A 15,976-nucleotide genomic window follows, 5' to 3' on the forward strand; every position below is an offset into this window, starting at 1 on the left:
CTAATTTTTTATCTGCATTATTAAGAAGCTCGACCTTGAGCTTATCGAACTCAAATCTTTTAGAGGCCTTCTCAAAAGTTGGCGATGAAGTCCCACCATTCTCCTTAGTTTTTTTTCTTTTTTAATGATCCAACTGAGAAGACACTTGGAGTACAATTTGTAGAGGAATTTTGAACTACCGAACTATGTAAAACCAAACTGAATCTTGAACTCTCCTTCGATATCAAAAGGTTGTATTTCATGTATAGCAACTAATGCATTTTGTTTTTCAAATTTGTCAACATCTTTAGCACTAGGAGTTACCTCTTCATGTTCTTCCTCTTCCTCCGATTGCAATCTATGAAATAGATATCGTAGAACTTGTTCTACTACTTTGCTAATATGCTCTACTAGATCTTCTTTGAGTCTCTCAAATATTTGATCTAAGCTCTCCATAACTAGATCATAAGGGATCTCAAAGCTCTGATACCAGATAAAAAATAAGGAAAATTAACAATTTCAGTGTTATTATTATTTTTGTTTATTTTTCTTATGAATAGGAAGTGCCCTAGGATAAATTAAGTGGGGGGAAGGAGGATTTTGGTGCCCGAGTTGTTAAGAGGGAGGATTTGGTGCGAGAGTTATTTTGATGAAAGCGTAGCAATTGGGTTGATTAGCTTCTTTTTTTTTGTGTTTTTTTTTTGGACGACGTAAGTGGGTTGATTAGTTTTAAAAAGATAAATCTTAAATTTAGTATGAGATGTTCTTTTTAGGAGGCTTTTGTGGAATAGATTAGGAACTAATCTTTTAGGAAGGATTTGGGAAGGATAGAGATTCACATGAGAGAAAATAGGGAGATAAGGAAGAGATATGGAGGCTTCACATGAGAGAAAATAGGGAGGTAGAGATGTACGTGAGTTTTAGAGATTTTTTTTTTTGGGTTTTTTTTATTTGTTTATTTTTTTCTTTCTTCCAAGTGTATTTAATGGGGTGATACCCCTTCATTGGCAAACAGCAGAGAATTGATGCTTAAGTAAAAAAAACTTTTTTTTTTTTTTTTGAGAAATGACATTTGTATTGCTTTGAGAATGATGCTTAAGTAAAAAGTTAATCTTTTGAAAAGATCTTTTGGAGTGGATTCCCTTGTAAAACCAGAGAGAGGGTATACTCTCTCAACCTTTATTATTATTTTTATTTTAATTATTTCTCCATGCATTAGTTGGTATCAGAGCTTTGAGATCCCAACTGATCTAGTTATGGAGAGCTTAGATCAAATATTTGATTGACTCAAACAAGACCCAGTAGTGCGTATTAGCAAATTAGTAGAACAAGGTCTACGGGATCTATTTCATAGATTGCAATCGAAGGAAATGGAAGAACATGAAGAGGTAACTGAGTTACCGTAACTCTCAATGCTAAAGATGTTGACAATTATGAAAAAGAAAATTCACTAGTTGCAGTACATGAAATACAACGCTTTGAGATCGAATGAGAGTTCACGATTCAATTTGGTTTATAGAGTTCGGTAGTTCAAAATTCCTCTACATATTGTACTCCAAGTGTCTTCTCATTTTTTTTTGAGAAAAAGGTTAACTGCATTTAAAATAAATGTATTACAATTATTCTAATCCAAAAGAAGGCAATCCCACAGATTGGGTGCTCAGACAAGAGAGAGAGAGAGAAGATAAAAGAGATGTTAGAGGTAGGGGAAGAAAAGAAGAGAAGAAGAAAAATAAAGGAAAAGAAAAACCCAAAGAAGGAAAAGTGGGCAGAGCCCTACATATGTATAAAAGATGCAATCTTGAAACGCGTAACAGAGTGCCAAAAGGTTAGAGGTGAGGGCCTCCATTTGTGGTAGCATTCCATGATGAATGTGAGACCTCTCTAGGCTAACTATAGTGAGTTTTGGACCTCGGTAGCTGACAAGAAGATATGGTGAGTATTGCAGACCGCTGCAAGATGATATAGAAGCTATTGACTCTGTTTTGTGGTGATGACGTATGATTTCTGGTGATGAAGAGATCACACTGCAGTATGGAGTGTAGTGCCCCCAAGGAGGTTGTATTAGGAGGTGCCTTTGTAGATGATGACGTAATACAAGGGACACCCACTGACCATAGCATAATACTCCCTATATTGACTATACCCATTTCTTCGAGTTGAGTGTTGATGGGTGACGGATGCAAATAGAGACGATGAGAAAGGGAGTGTATGACCATCCCTAGATTTTCTATTCCCACTACTTAGAGTAGAGAGTGAATAGGTAAAGGATGAAAAGAGAAAGGATGAGACAGGGTATATGAAGTGAGGCTGTAGTGGGTTAAGTAAAGAGAAAGATTGTAACCAACTTGAAGAATGAAAAGGGGCTACAGTGAATATAGTGGAAAGAAGATTGGATCTAGAGATAGAGAAAAAGGTAGAAGAGGAGATGGGTGTGTGGGAACACAACAACTGTGAGAGTTTTGGTAGGACCAAAAATAGGAGTAGAAATGGAAGAAGAGAGTGGGGTTGGAAGGTAGAGGTTATAGAGGTGCGTACCTTAGAACTTCGACCACCGGCGCAGTTGACGGAGAAGTAACAACAGGGTCCAGATGGCTAAGCTAGGCAAGGACCACAGGCTTGAAACGGAGCAAGATGCAGCAACAGTCAGGAGAGAATAAAAACAACCTCAAAGAAGATACCTTTTTTTTTTTTGGGGGAGGAAGAAGTTGTCATGGGTTAAGAAGAAAGAGTTGGGGAAGAGGAAAAGAGAGAGAATGTTAAGGAGGTCATGTTTGTTGCTGCTTCGATAGACCAAAAGAGGCTCATTCCCGGGCCAAACGATCAGCCACTGAATTGCTTGCCCAAGAATGTGAAAAGGAGACCTTGTAAAGGTTTACCCAACTGAATAGAGTAAGCCAATGTTGAACAGTTGAGAAGGCCAAGACCGTGGGTCGTAGAAGCGAGACTCAGTGCGAAAATTCAACCAAGGTAAGAAGTAACTTTGTTGCGAGAGCACTGCAAAAAATGCAGGGACAGGGAACCAGCAGGAAGAAAAGGCCACAACCTAGTCCACCACGAAGAAACCATCCTGCTATTCTATTTTATTTTCCCTCTTCACCTTTTTTTCTTTTTTTTTTTTTTTTTCCCGAATTTGACTTCAGAGACAAAGCTAGATAAGAGAGGAAGGAGACAAAAGAAGGAGAGTGAAGAGGTGAGATTGAGAGGAGAGCAGAGAAAAGAGATATAGAGTAGAGAGAGGCTTCACATTCTACAGATTTCTGATAAGGCTCAGCAAACTGACTGAGCACCTATCCGAATGATTGCTCATGGGCCACGAATTGCACCTTCCCTAACTAGTCGATCGGCCTACGAATTTGCCCCTTTGTAGATATGGGTGAAGGACACCTGAGGAAGGGAATTACATAAGAAATCGATATGGTCAAAACTAGCTGAGAGCCTCCAGGGAGGCTGCTGCATCTGCATGGCCCAGTATACTGTATTGAAAGAATTTGATTGTACTATGATGCCTTGTGTTGCTGGTGCAAGCTCAGATAACCTTTTTAGGCCAACCAGAAGGGCCATTGCCTCTGTGAAACTAGAATCATGGTAACCAATGTAATCTGAGAAGGTCCAGATGGTCGAATTAGGATCAGACAGAGTTCCTCCTATGCCCCAAGGGCCAGAGTTCCTAAGGAGAAACCATTTACATTAAGCTTAAGGTAACCTATGGGAGGGGGCGACCACAATGGTGTTGGTCTGTTTGTTTGGGCTGCAAGAAACAAAAGACAATCCCAGTTGTTAAGAAAATGAGATATGGGAAAATTTGAAAAGATGGGTAGGGATTTGGCCCAAAAGGCAATAAGTGCGGTAATAGAGTCGGAAACTACCTCTATCGTTTTCTATACTCCTCTAAAGGTCCTGGAGTTTCTTTCTAGCTAGAGACTCCAAATGAGACTAGCCACAGCAAGGTGCCACAGTCTCCTGCCATTTTTGGAGAAGGGAGGTGAGAAGTAGGTTTCGAAGGATTGGGTCAAATTAGCTGGGGTGACCCATTGAAGGCCAAATAGGTTAAGAAGGGAAGACCAGAGGCATTGAGCCACTTCACAGTGAAGAATGAGGTGAGGAATAGTCTCTTCTTGGAGGCACAGGATGCATCGATTAGGGAATGCAAAGCCCCTCTTTTTGAGTTAATCGAGGGTGAGGGTTTTGCCATGTAAGATAACCCAAATAAAGGCCTAAACTTTGTGAGGTAAAGGTAATGACCAAGTTAGGTTAATGAGGGTGTTGGGGTGGGGTTGGGTAACAGGGAGGAGTAGCAAGAAGATACTGAAAAAGTACCTGAGGGGGCTGGGGACCAAATCAAAGAATCTGGTCTACACAAAGTACTGAAGCAAGTCTCTAAGGTTTGAAAGAGGGAGATAAGGGTGGAGGATTCTTGCTCACTTAGTTTCGTCTAAATATTGGTGTCCAGACCAGGTGGAGCCAGTGAATGCAGAGTCAACGATAAGAGCCGTTGGGTCGCGAGCAATAAGGAAAAGAGAGGGGAAGGTTAGGGAAAGTGGAGAAGATCCTATCCAGGTATCAGTCCAAAACTTAATTCTCAGACCAAGCCGGAATCGAGTTCTGGTTATGAGCTCAGATCTAGTGGAGGATATGTTTTTCCAGGCTCCTAAGGATCTGTGTGGAGGGGATCTAGACAACCAGTCAGTGTCGGTCATCCCATATTTTGCTTGAACAACTTATTTCCAAAGTAAGGGGTGGGGTGAAGAGAATTTCCACCCCCACTTGCCTAAAAGGGCTTGATTCATGATTCGAAGCTTTTTAATTCCTCAACCACCAAAAAACTTAGGAATACAGACAATATCCCATGCCACTAAATGAATTTTCTTGGTGTCATCAACCCTAGACCAAAGAAAATCTCTCATGAGTTTTTCCAATTTTTGAATGACCGAGATCGGGATTTGAAACATTGACATGTAAATTGGAATGCTGGCTAAGGTTGCTCGGATAAGAGTAATTCTACACCCAAATGAAAGGTATCTACCTTTCCAAGAGGCAAATTTCCATGTGAATCTCTCAGTGAGGCTATCCCACATGAGACTGTCCTGTCAACATGAATACCCATCATATTGGTCTTGGAAAGATTTACTTTCGCTCCAGTAAGCAGTTCAAAGGTTCTCAAGAATCGCCATATCCACTTGAGTTGGATTGGCATCACAGAAAATGTGTGCATCGTCAGCATGGAGAAGGTAAGATATTGTTGGACCAAGGGATGAAGTTTTGAAGCTCGACAGAGACCCATTGGCCTTTAGTCTTGAGATAGACTAACTGAAAAGTTCACCTATAAGTGTGAAAAGGAAGGGTGACAAATGGTCACCCTGCTTAAGTCCTCTCTGTGCTTGGAAGAAGCCTTCAGGTGATCCATTAATTAAGATGGAGAAAGAGGGGTTAGATATGCATTCTGGTATCCATTTCCTCCAAATCGAGCCAAAGCCCATCTTAGCTTGGAGGGCATCTAGGATACCCCAATCAACCCTATCACAGGCCTTCTCCCAATCTAACTTAATAACAAGGCCTTGTTGTCGAGAAAGGGATCTCGAATGAATGGCCTCATGAGCTGTAAGAACCCCATCAAGGATTTGTCTGTTACAGACAAAGGCGGACTGAGAAGGGGAAATAATGGAGGAGAGGACCTGTTGAAGCCTCGGAGCTAACACTTTAGCTAAGATTTTATACGAAGAATTCAGGAGGCTAATAGGGCAAAATTCTTTCATCCTATGGGCACCTTCTACTTTGGGGATCAGAGCTAAAAAAGTACACTTATGTGCCAAGTTGATTCTGCCTCTAAGGAAAACTTCATCAAAAAAGGCTAAGAGATCTGGGACAGTACTATCCCAAAGATTTTGAAACAAGGGGAATCCATCTGGTCCCGAGGCTTTGTCTTTTGGAAGATCAAAGGTAGCTTTCCTAATCTCTTCCAAAGAGAAAGGCCTCTCTAGGATGGCGGCATCTTCAGGAGAGATTGCTCTGAATGGTAAGATGCCTAACTGAAGGCGGGGGTGGATGGGCTTAGAGAAGAGATTAGAGAAGAACCCAATAAAAAGGCGGCTAATATGGTTAGGGTTAGTGAAAGTTTGGGGACCAACAGAGATTTGTGTGATAGAGTTTCCTCTTCGTCTAGAGCTGGCCTTCTTATGGAAGAAGGTCGTATTCCAGTCTCCCAGTTTGAGCCATGTGATCCTCGATCTCTAATACCAATAGATCTCTTCTTGTTTTTGGGTTTGGGAGAGATCGATTTTTGCTTGAATTCTACTATGACTTTCTAAATCAAAAAGGGGTCTAGATTCTTCCAAGTGGTCCAGGTCAGAGATACACGCTGAGATTTCTCCTATCCGAGACCTGATGTTTTGTGGGAAGATTCTGACTCCACTGTTCAAGGGCTGCTTTTAAGTTTTGGAGATTGGGGGTTAGCCTAAAGCCAGCCCAACCAAGGGCATTGTTGGAGGACCATACTGAGGCAAAAAGGGGTGGAAAAGTTGGTTCTTCGAACCAATTCAGTTCAAACCTAAAAGGTTCGTTAATGCAAGGAGAATGGTTGGTGTCTAGGTAAACTGGTTTATGGTCGAAGATTGCTGTGCATAGAACTCGGGAACTGGTACCAGGGAAATAAGATTCCCATTTCTGGTTAACTACGAACTTGTTTAATTTGGACATGATTGGAAGAGTAGCATGGTTAGACTAAGTGAACGACGCTCATAACAAAGGGATATAGAGTTAAGGTTATGCTTTCTATAAAATCTGAGACAGTCCTCATCGAAGCATCGATATTTCCCCCATTGGATTTCTCATGAGGCCATCTAACAGTATTGAAGTCACCGGCCAAGAGCCATGGGATATTGGGTGGGGGTGCCAAGGTAGAGAGTTCAAGCCAAAGATTAGGTCAAAGGGTTGGACAATTTGGGCCGTAGACGAAAGAAGTAGAGAAATGGAAGTTATCTGCTAAGCGGATGAAGGTAAGGGATACCGAGAATTCCAGAATTTGTGCCAATATACCTTGGAGGATGATTCCAAACCACCCAGATGCCCCCCGAGGCCCCCTATGAATCTTTGGCCTCCCAAGCACATGGGTTTTGGCCCCAAATAGGTCTAATGAAAGACAAATCTGAGGAAGGGAGTTTTGTTTCAAAGAGGGCTAATATGGTGGGATTAGCAGAACGGACTAAAGAGTGGATACCAGTTCTTTTAGCGAGGCTGCAAAGACCTCTGATGTTCCAACATAGAATCTTCATCGAGGGGAGTTAGGATGGCGGTAGGACTTCCTTGAGATTTTGCTCTTAATGGGGCTAACTGAGAGGACAAAGGCTGAGGAAGATAGTTTGACTGAATTCTTAGGGTTGTCATAGTTAACCCCAGAGTGGAGCTTTCCAAGCTCCGTTGAGCTCCTACTTCTACGGGATGAGGAGAGTACATGTGGGTCGCCCGCATTAGCCCTTAGTTGGTTGATTAGATTAGTGATATCTCCTTGGAAAATTGGTCCAGCTTTAGAGATGGTGCCAGCCAAGAGAGGTTCACCTCTTTCAATTCTTTCAAGCTCCAACGAATCAGTTGATGTTGGGGACTGGATGTCTGAGCTGAAATCTGACCCTTGGTAAGAGATAAGGGTGTCGGGTGGGTTCTGGGAGAAAAAGGAACTTGGGAGGTAGGGGTCGTGAATCAAGCAGTGTTCAGGCTGCGGTTGTGAGGGGCTAAAGATGGTTCGAGGAAGAAAAAGTTAAGGGGAGGGATGCAGGGTGGCAGTCGACCTCCTGTTTGATGGGCTGCATTTAGAGCAAGCCGCATTTCTAAAGGCAAGGGCACAAGCTCATCTAGATAAGTGTTTTGTAATCCAATACCAAGTAGGCTAGGTAGGGTAGAAGCGAATCTACTAGAAGAACAAGGGAGAAAATAAAATGGGAAGGGGAATATTAGAATCTAAGTGTGAGGGAGGGGAGCCAGAGCTATTGAAATTGGACGAGGGTGTTAAAGGGGTAGGAGGGGGTTGGGAGGAAGCATGTAGAGGTGGTGGTCGAGTGAGGGGGAGCATTGTTCAAAAAGGTGGACCGCCAAGCGCCTAGGCGGTCCAGAAGGCCTGGGCGCACCGCCCTGACCTAGGAGGCCAAACTAGGCAGTGGTCCCTGGGCGGCCACCTAGGCGGTCCAGAAGGCCTGGGCGCATCGCCCTGACCTAGGAGGCCAAACTGGGCGGTGGTCCTTGGGTGGCCGCCCGCCTAGGAGGCACTGAACCCGCCTAGGCGGCCGCCCAGGGCCTGCGCCCCGCCCAAAGGCGGAAAAGTCTTCTTTTTTTTTTCTTTTTTTTCAAGATATAAAAGTTTAGAAAGATGGGCTTTAGGTTCATTTGAAACCTAAACCCCCAAGAAACCCTTTTAGAGAGAAAGAAACCTCCAAAAAACTCATTTCATTGGATCGAATCATCGAAGTGTTTATCAAAGTTTGGAATTCGAGCAACCAAAGTGCAACTTTTTGGTTGCTTGTTTTATTTTGAGATGTCTTCTTCAGGAGTTAGTCGGAGTAGAGATCCAGGTTGAAAATATGGATACAACCCGAATCCAAATGACATCTAATGCACTTTTTGCGAAAAAGATTTAAAATGAGGCATAAACCGGTTTAAGAAACATCTTGCCGGTATTAAGGGGGATGCTACCCCTTTTAAAAATGTTCCTGAAGCTATCAGAGAGGAGATTAAGCAATTTATAAGTTATGTAAAACAAAAACAAGAACATTTTTAAATCTATTTCTGCTACTCTTAGAAAAAGTGATCCGGGTTGGAAGTTGGGTACAACCCAAAACCAAATGATAAAAATTGTATAAGGAGTAATTTTTGTGAAAAATATACCAATGGGGGTATTAGCCGATTCAAAAAACACCTTGCTGGTGTTAGAGGTAATGTTGCTTCTTGTATAAAGGTTCATGAAGCAATTTGAGATGAGATTAGACATCTTCTGAATTTGAAGAACCAGAAAAGGATGAAAATAAGCCTTGTTCTATGGAAGTATTTTCTCCAGGTTCTAGACAGAGTGGTGATCCGGGTTGGAAGTATGGTTATAACCCGAATCCAAGTGATAAAAATCGAATTAAATGTAATTATCGTGGAAAGAATACTGATGGGGGCATTTACGAGTTTAAAAAACACCTAGCCGGTATTAAGAGGGATGTTGCCCCTTGTAAAAATGTTTCTGAGGCTACCAAGGAGGAAATTATACAATATTTGAGTTCAAAGAAGCACAAAGAAAAGGGTAGAGCAGCCAAGACTCCTAAGGCCTCATCTGCACAGACTAGTAAGAAGAAGAGAAGGAGGAAGAGACAAATTCAGAAGAAACAGAAGAGGACGAGCATTATATTGAAGAGGGAGATGACTCTGATAATGATGGCCACGACTCTGATGCATATGATGAGGCTTGCCCTATTGATATTCCTTCTGATGATGATGATGATGATGATGACGATGACTGAAGACTCTTGTCTCTTAGTGCTAAGTGTTGAGTCTGTTGACTGTTGTGTTGAGTTATGAGTGTTGACTTTTGTTATACTGTATATTTTCTAAATTTCTGTGGTGTTGAGTGTTGACTGTTATATCCTACCTACACTTGTATGGTTTTACAGTTTTACAGTTTACTGTTTTAACAATATGGATTATCAAAATTCTCTTCTCAACATCTATCTTTTTGTTTTTAACTTGGAATATGGTATTACATTGGTAATAAGTTGGTATGGCTTTTACTTTTTTTCAAATTTTAACGGGCAGCCGCCCAGGTTCTAGGCGTTGGGCGGCCTGGAACCCCAAGCCGCCTAGAACCCACCTAGCGCTTTTTGATACACTGGGGGGGAGAGATGTTGGGGCTATGGTTGACTGCAAATGGAGGCAACCTAGATATGTTGGTTTCTACTATTACCTACAAAGCATATTTGAAGGGGAAGTGTAGCAGTGGAGCTCTTTAAAGGAGGATTGTAAGGGAGGAACAATGGACAAACGTGGTGGGTTAAATTGTGGAGAGTTGGGGGATTGGGGTAGAGGCGTGCATGCAAAAGGAACCAAAGTAGTGTTGCCTTGGTAAGGTATCAGTGCATTTTGATCTTGTTGTTCATTAGGGATGTAAGGAGAGTGGTTTGGGGCTGGATAGGCGATAGGTGTTGAGAGCGGAAGGGGAGGGAGAAGAAGGTGATTTGGACACGTTGCAGTGGGTATGTTGGGATGAGTGGAGAAGCTGTCCAGATTTTCTGGGGATGGGGGGGGACTAGTGGGGAGATTGGGGGGGATTAGTAGGGAGAGACGTTTGGGGGTTGTTTGAAGGAATGTGATTAGGTGGGGAGGTAAGAGATGAGGCAGTGGGGAAGACACTTCGGGATTATTGGGAATTGGGGTTGGCAGAAGCGGTGGATGGAGAGGGGTGATGACAATGATAAAGGGGGGAGAACAAGGGTCATTAATGAGTGGAGGATGGGAGGCAATCGAGGAAGCAATCTTCAAGGGAGCCTTAAAAGGGTGAGTGACACTAAGCATAGTGGCAAGGCATGCAACGCAAAAGGTACAAAGGTACAACGAGTAGAGCCACAGTATCTTGGGTATTTTATGTCGGGGGCGGCGGGGGGTAATAGATGTCAAAGTATTCATGGGAATACTTTTGATGAGGTGGTTGACGAGAGGAAGACGACAGGACGTCAGAGATCTGACAGACTTGGGAATGATCAGTGAGAGGTTCCTTTCCTCGGTCAGATTGAGGAATCTCGGGGCGAGGGGTGGGTGGAACTAACATCGTTGCGTAAACGGTGATTATGGTCCAAGGTGTAAGCAGTTTTGGTAGGCCTAGATCCCGGAGTTTTGTTTCGGTGCAAATTGCTATTGTTGTCCCTAGTGGGCTTGGGAGCAGCAAATGGGGGGCCCAGAGCACAGGAGGCTCCACTAGATTTTCATTGGACCATAGTCGAACCTTTGTGGTCCGGCTGGGGAGGAGTATGGCAATCCAAGCCCTGGACTGATACTGAAATTTTGTAAGAGAGGCCATTAAAGTGCAAGGACAGAGAACTGGGGATTCGGTCTACTGATTCAATAGATATTAAGATGACAATTTGTCCCAAAGGAAGAAATCCCATGGACTTCCAATGGATAGATAGGAATTGCCCACAGCTATTTCCTAGGATTTGAAAGACCTTGTTAGACCAAAGATGGAAGGGAATTCGTTCTAATGTAATCCAAAATTTACTAATTTGTTGGGCTCCCATTGAAGGATTCCATTTTTGTAGGGATAGAATCCCACCTTTAAAGCTTAAGGTGGGATTGGGAGGAATAACCGGTTTAAATTTGTTTGTAAAGGAGATGAGATACTTACCATTTGAGAGAAGCCTGCAAACGACATGAGGGTCACTAAAGACAAGTTGCAACCACAAATTAATCCCTTTGATGTCACTGTGCTGAGGCAGGAAAGTGCCTATAAGGGAATTTTCTCGACGAGAGTCGCTCAGCACTCTCACAGTTAGAGAAGAGCCGACCGTGGGATTCGAGGTTATGGACCGAGATATGATAATCGGTGGAGTTCTTTACACTATTTTGTGATTGTCAAGGTTGTGCAACGTGTTTTCCGGGGTGGAAGCAACTACCTGGGCAAACATATTAGGATATACAGTAGAAGGGTGCTCATTATCAAGAAGAGGTGCGGTTGGGTATTGAGTAGGGTGAGTTGGTAATATTGAGGGGGAGGCATTAGGGGGGTGGCGTTAGATGATTCAGGATATGGGGGTTGTCCCTCATAAACTTATGCGAGAATGGGGGGATTGGGCTTAAGGTAAGGGGATGGGAGAGGAGGTGGTCTAATTTGATGAGCAGAGAGGTATTCGGGATGAAAGGTCTACTTGAGGGTAACGTTGGTGCCTATTGGAAGATGGACGTTGTAGATGGTGATGGTGACTTTTGTTGGGGTTTTGAGGATGGTTGTGGTTCATAAATTCTCTGTAGTAGTAGTTAAAGGTAGGATTCTGTTCGCGCAGCACATTGAAGGTCGGGTAGATGGGCTTTGAATATCTGGTGTCTCTGGGGTAACTGGAGAAGTAAACGCTATAGTCTCACTGATGAATACGACGTTTGTGTAGAGAGGGGTTGTGTCTTGAACGAAGGTTCCTGCAAGGACTGTAACCTCTTCAAGAAACTTCCTACAAGGACTGTATCCTCGTTGAGGAAGAGGAGATCTGTAACTACGATGTGGAGGATTGTTTCCTCCCCTCAAGTGTCTTCTCAGTTGGATCATTAAAAAAAAAAAAAAAGTACCACAAGGAATGGTGGGAAAGCCTCTAAAAGATTTGAATTTGGTAAGTTGGAGGTCGAGCTTCTCTCAACCTAGGGAGAATGATGCAAATAAAAAATTAGGAAAATTCAAAATTTTATTGTTATTTTTGTCTTAGCTTAGGAATAGGAAGTGCACTAGGATAAATTAAGCGGGAGGAGGGACGATTTTGGTGTGTTAATTGTTAAGTGGGAGGAGGGAGGATTTTAGTGGATGAGTTCTTAAGTGGGAGGATTTAGTGTGCGAGTTATTTTGATAATATAGTAGCAATTGGATTGGTTAGTTTTAAAAAGAAAAATCTGATATGAGTTGTTCTTTTAAGAGGCTTTTGTGGAATAGATTAGGAACTAATCTTTTAGGAAAGATTTAAAAAGGATAGAGATTCATGTGAGAGAAAATAAGGAGATACGGAAGAGATATGGAGGCTTCAGGTGAAAGAAAATAGGGAAGTAGGGATGTGAGTTTTAGAAAGAGAGAGAGCTTATTTTTTTGGATTTTTTTATTTATTTATTTTTTCTTTCAAGTGTATTTAAAGGCGAGAAGCCCCTTCATTGTAAAGGGCAGAGAATTGGTGATTAAGTAAAAAGTCGATTCATTGAAAAGATCTTTTGGGGTGGATTCCCTTCAAACCCAGAGAGAAGATATATTCTCTCAACCTTTATTTTTATTTTTATTTTTAAGAAATATCCTGCATCAGATATTCATAGCCATCCAATCAACAAATTGTTAACTTGGATAGTGATGACTATCATGAGCATCTGGAGAGTACAGTTATGATCCACATGACGCTACTGAAATATATCAACAAAACCTACCTTGTAAGCATCCAAACCATTAATTGGACAGTAAATGACCGCACTTATTTAATGCAATTCAAGGTTAGAAGACATTTGATAACCATAATTGCTATATCAAGAAAATAAGGTTTTAACGAAACCATGGAAAAGATTGGGTAAAAACACATGAAAATGGGGAAAGTACTGGAAATGTTGGAGATTACAAAGATGGTCAAAAATATTATTTCACAAAAATACGATTCCCCTATTTTTGATATTCAAAAAATAAATTTGATTTCTAAGGTAGTTAACAGGGGGGATTCGGCCTTGGGTCATACTGTATAGCTATTCTTTTTGTTATTTTCTATTTTCAAGCATTATAAATTAATATTGAGACCTAATAGCCTTGGCATGACACCCATTGCATATGAGTTGTTTTATGGAAAAGCAATCATTCCTACTTGTACAGACTGATTTCGCATACCCGGTTATGTTAATTTGTAGTAACGGGTCAGGTTTAGAACTCAAAAAATACTTAGGATTTTAAAATATCAAGTTCAAAATTCAACTAATTTCAAGTTTCAAAGTGAAACTTGTCCCCCATTCTGCATGTTTAACCTACCAAATCATTCAATAGAATCACAAGATAAGATTTCTAATCTTCTAGAATCTTGGATCTTTTGTTGACGTGTTCAATGATCACAACGACAGTAACAAGGTACTGAGGTAGCCTAGGTAGGGTCGTCAACTTATGTTCAAGTGTCCATCATGTTAACCAAAATACTCCTTTTTTCTTCAAATAAACAATGGAAATTAAAGCAATTTCCCTAAAACCATTTATAATTACCTTAGTTAAAGAAGCTTTGGTTACTACAACCTAATTAGTTTCGCAACACCACCCACAAATACAAGTTTTTTAGAGAATATAGCCTTGGAAAAAATCCAAGAAAAAGGAAAGTAAAAACCCTATCTAGATCAATTTACATAGGAATTAAATAAAAAACCTGTGAAATTGAAAACCGTAAAATTCAAAACCCACCTACTTCCATTTTCAGAGAAAATCTGCAAAAGGACTTTAATACAGTATTCATAAGATTTCCAGATAAATAAAATAAAAAACATTAAAACCATTAAATCAAAATCCTACCTATATCTATTTAAATCTGTGGCTTCAAATATGCAGGAAAAGCAAAAACCAGTGCACATCTATTTACCATTATTCACCACTTAACCATTAAAAATAAAAAGTAAGGAATAAACTAGTATGCATCTCTTTACTAAGCTGCAGCCTCCACATAACAAAAATCAGCACAATATCACCAAAATTGACTGCAGCCAGTCACTAGAAAACAGTTGCATATGGAAAGTCCCTGAGATAGAAATCAGTTTCATATAACCAAAAGCAAGTTACTAATCAATACAATATCAGCAAAAATGTCACCCAAAATCCTACAATATCACTGAAAATACTAATTAAACTACAACAATAAGTACAATATCACCGAAAAGTTGCAGCCAGCACAATATCACCAAAAAAACTACAAAAATCAGTACAATATCCTTTCAAATCTCACCACAAAATATAAAAATCAAAAGTGCACCTGATGCTTGACAATTTGGCGTGATCAAGTACTCTCCGGTTTGATCAAATTGAAATATCTTGAACCTTGTACTATCTGCAAGCTTGGAGATTAAGGCAGACAATGTTTCTTTGAGGGACTATGGTCTACGGCTTTTGTTTTGATAGATCTGAGTTTTGAGGGTTTCAGGAGAGGAGGTTAGGGCTTTTGAGCCTTTAACGTTAGAGAGAGATCGAGAGAGAGAGAGCGCGCGGGTTACCAGACAAGAGAAGGCTTGGAGAAAAGGGGATATATATAGCCAGTCATGAATCCTTTTGACGGTATAATACTTAGGTCGAGACAACCCCCGGAGCTTTCGGAGAACCACTCATTTCGTATGTACTAGGGCCGTTAAATTTAGGTTAAGTGAGCCATTGACCGTCTGATCAATCTGTTATAGTATTTTATTTTTAATTTGTTTTATAAATTATACGCGGGCTCTATGGCGTGTACTTAAACAAAATATTAACAATAAATTTTTAATAAAATATAATAACTAAATTACCTTTTAAAACTTTGAGAGGTATTTTAGTCATTTTATTTTATTAATAATATTTTTTTATATAGTTTTTACCTATGCAATTTTAAGAAAAAAATGGATGTCTAAAATTTGGTGTCAAAATAGTTTGTAAAATTAAAAAAAAAAAAAATAGTATAGAGACGTGGTATTGTTATTGGAGACATCTCAGCGATCAATTCATAATAGACGATGGGATAAGAGGAAGTATATAGCATAAAAAGTTTGTTACTATTTGAACAAAGGCAAGCTTTCTATGATTTCCCTACTCCATAAAATTTACCCCTCTTAAAGTTGTATTGGTAAAAAATATAAAAAACATATTTGCAATAAAACAAAATAAGTAAAATACCCCTGAAAAAAATAACCCTCAAAGTTTTAAGAGGTATTTTGGTTATTATATTTTATCAATAATTTGTTTTTATTTTTTTTTTTTAGGTGCACCCCGTTAGGAAGATGGTACGTACCAAATTTTATGTTCATATAATTTGTAGAAAAAACTAAAAATAAAATACTATAACGAATCAAATCTAGATCAAATGATCAGTGACTCACTTAATCTAAATTAGAGGGCGAGATGGGTGAAGCATATGTCTTCTATGCAGTAAGGGAAATATAAAAGCATTTTCCTTAAAGAAAAACAAACAAAAATTTTGACTTCCCCATCTAGACATATTAAACAATTTCATTTGATTATGTTAATATAAAGCATAAGGACACGATTTCTACACGGCTAGCCCGCATATTGTAGAAATGTGGGCTTCACAATAAA

General features: G+C 40.4%; 1 pseudogene across 1 annotated transcript in view; it reads right to left on the minus strand.

Annotated features, from left to right (window-relative positions):
* The window catches only part of LOC105421922 (uncharacterized), a 31,094-nt pseudogene extending 16,078 nt beyond the window's left edge, over positions 1-15,016 (minus strand). The window contains exon 1 of the transcript XR_016043004.1: positions 14,670-15,016. The product of XR_016043004.1 is annotated as an uncharacterized LOC105421922 (transcript). The remainder of the gene's footprint in view (positions 1-14,669) is intronic.
* Positions 15,017-15,976: the final 960 nt, after the last annotated feature.

Source organism: Amborella trichopoda, chromosome 10, assembly GCF_054954075.1.
Source record: "Amborella trichopoda isolate Santa Cruz 75 chromosome 10, AtrichopodaSantaCruz75HAP2 v2.0, whole genome shotgun sequence".
Classification (NCBI taxonomy): domain Eukaryota; kingdom Viridiplantae; phylum Streptophyta; class Magnoliopsida; order Amborellales; family Amborellaceae; genus Amborella; species Amborella trichopoda.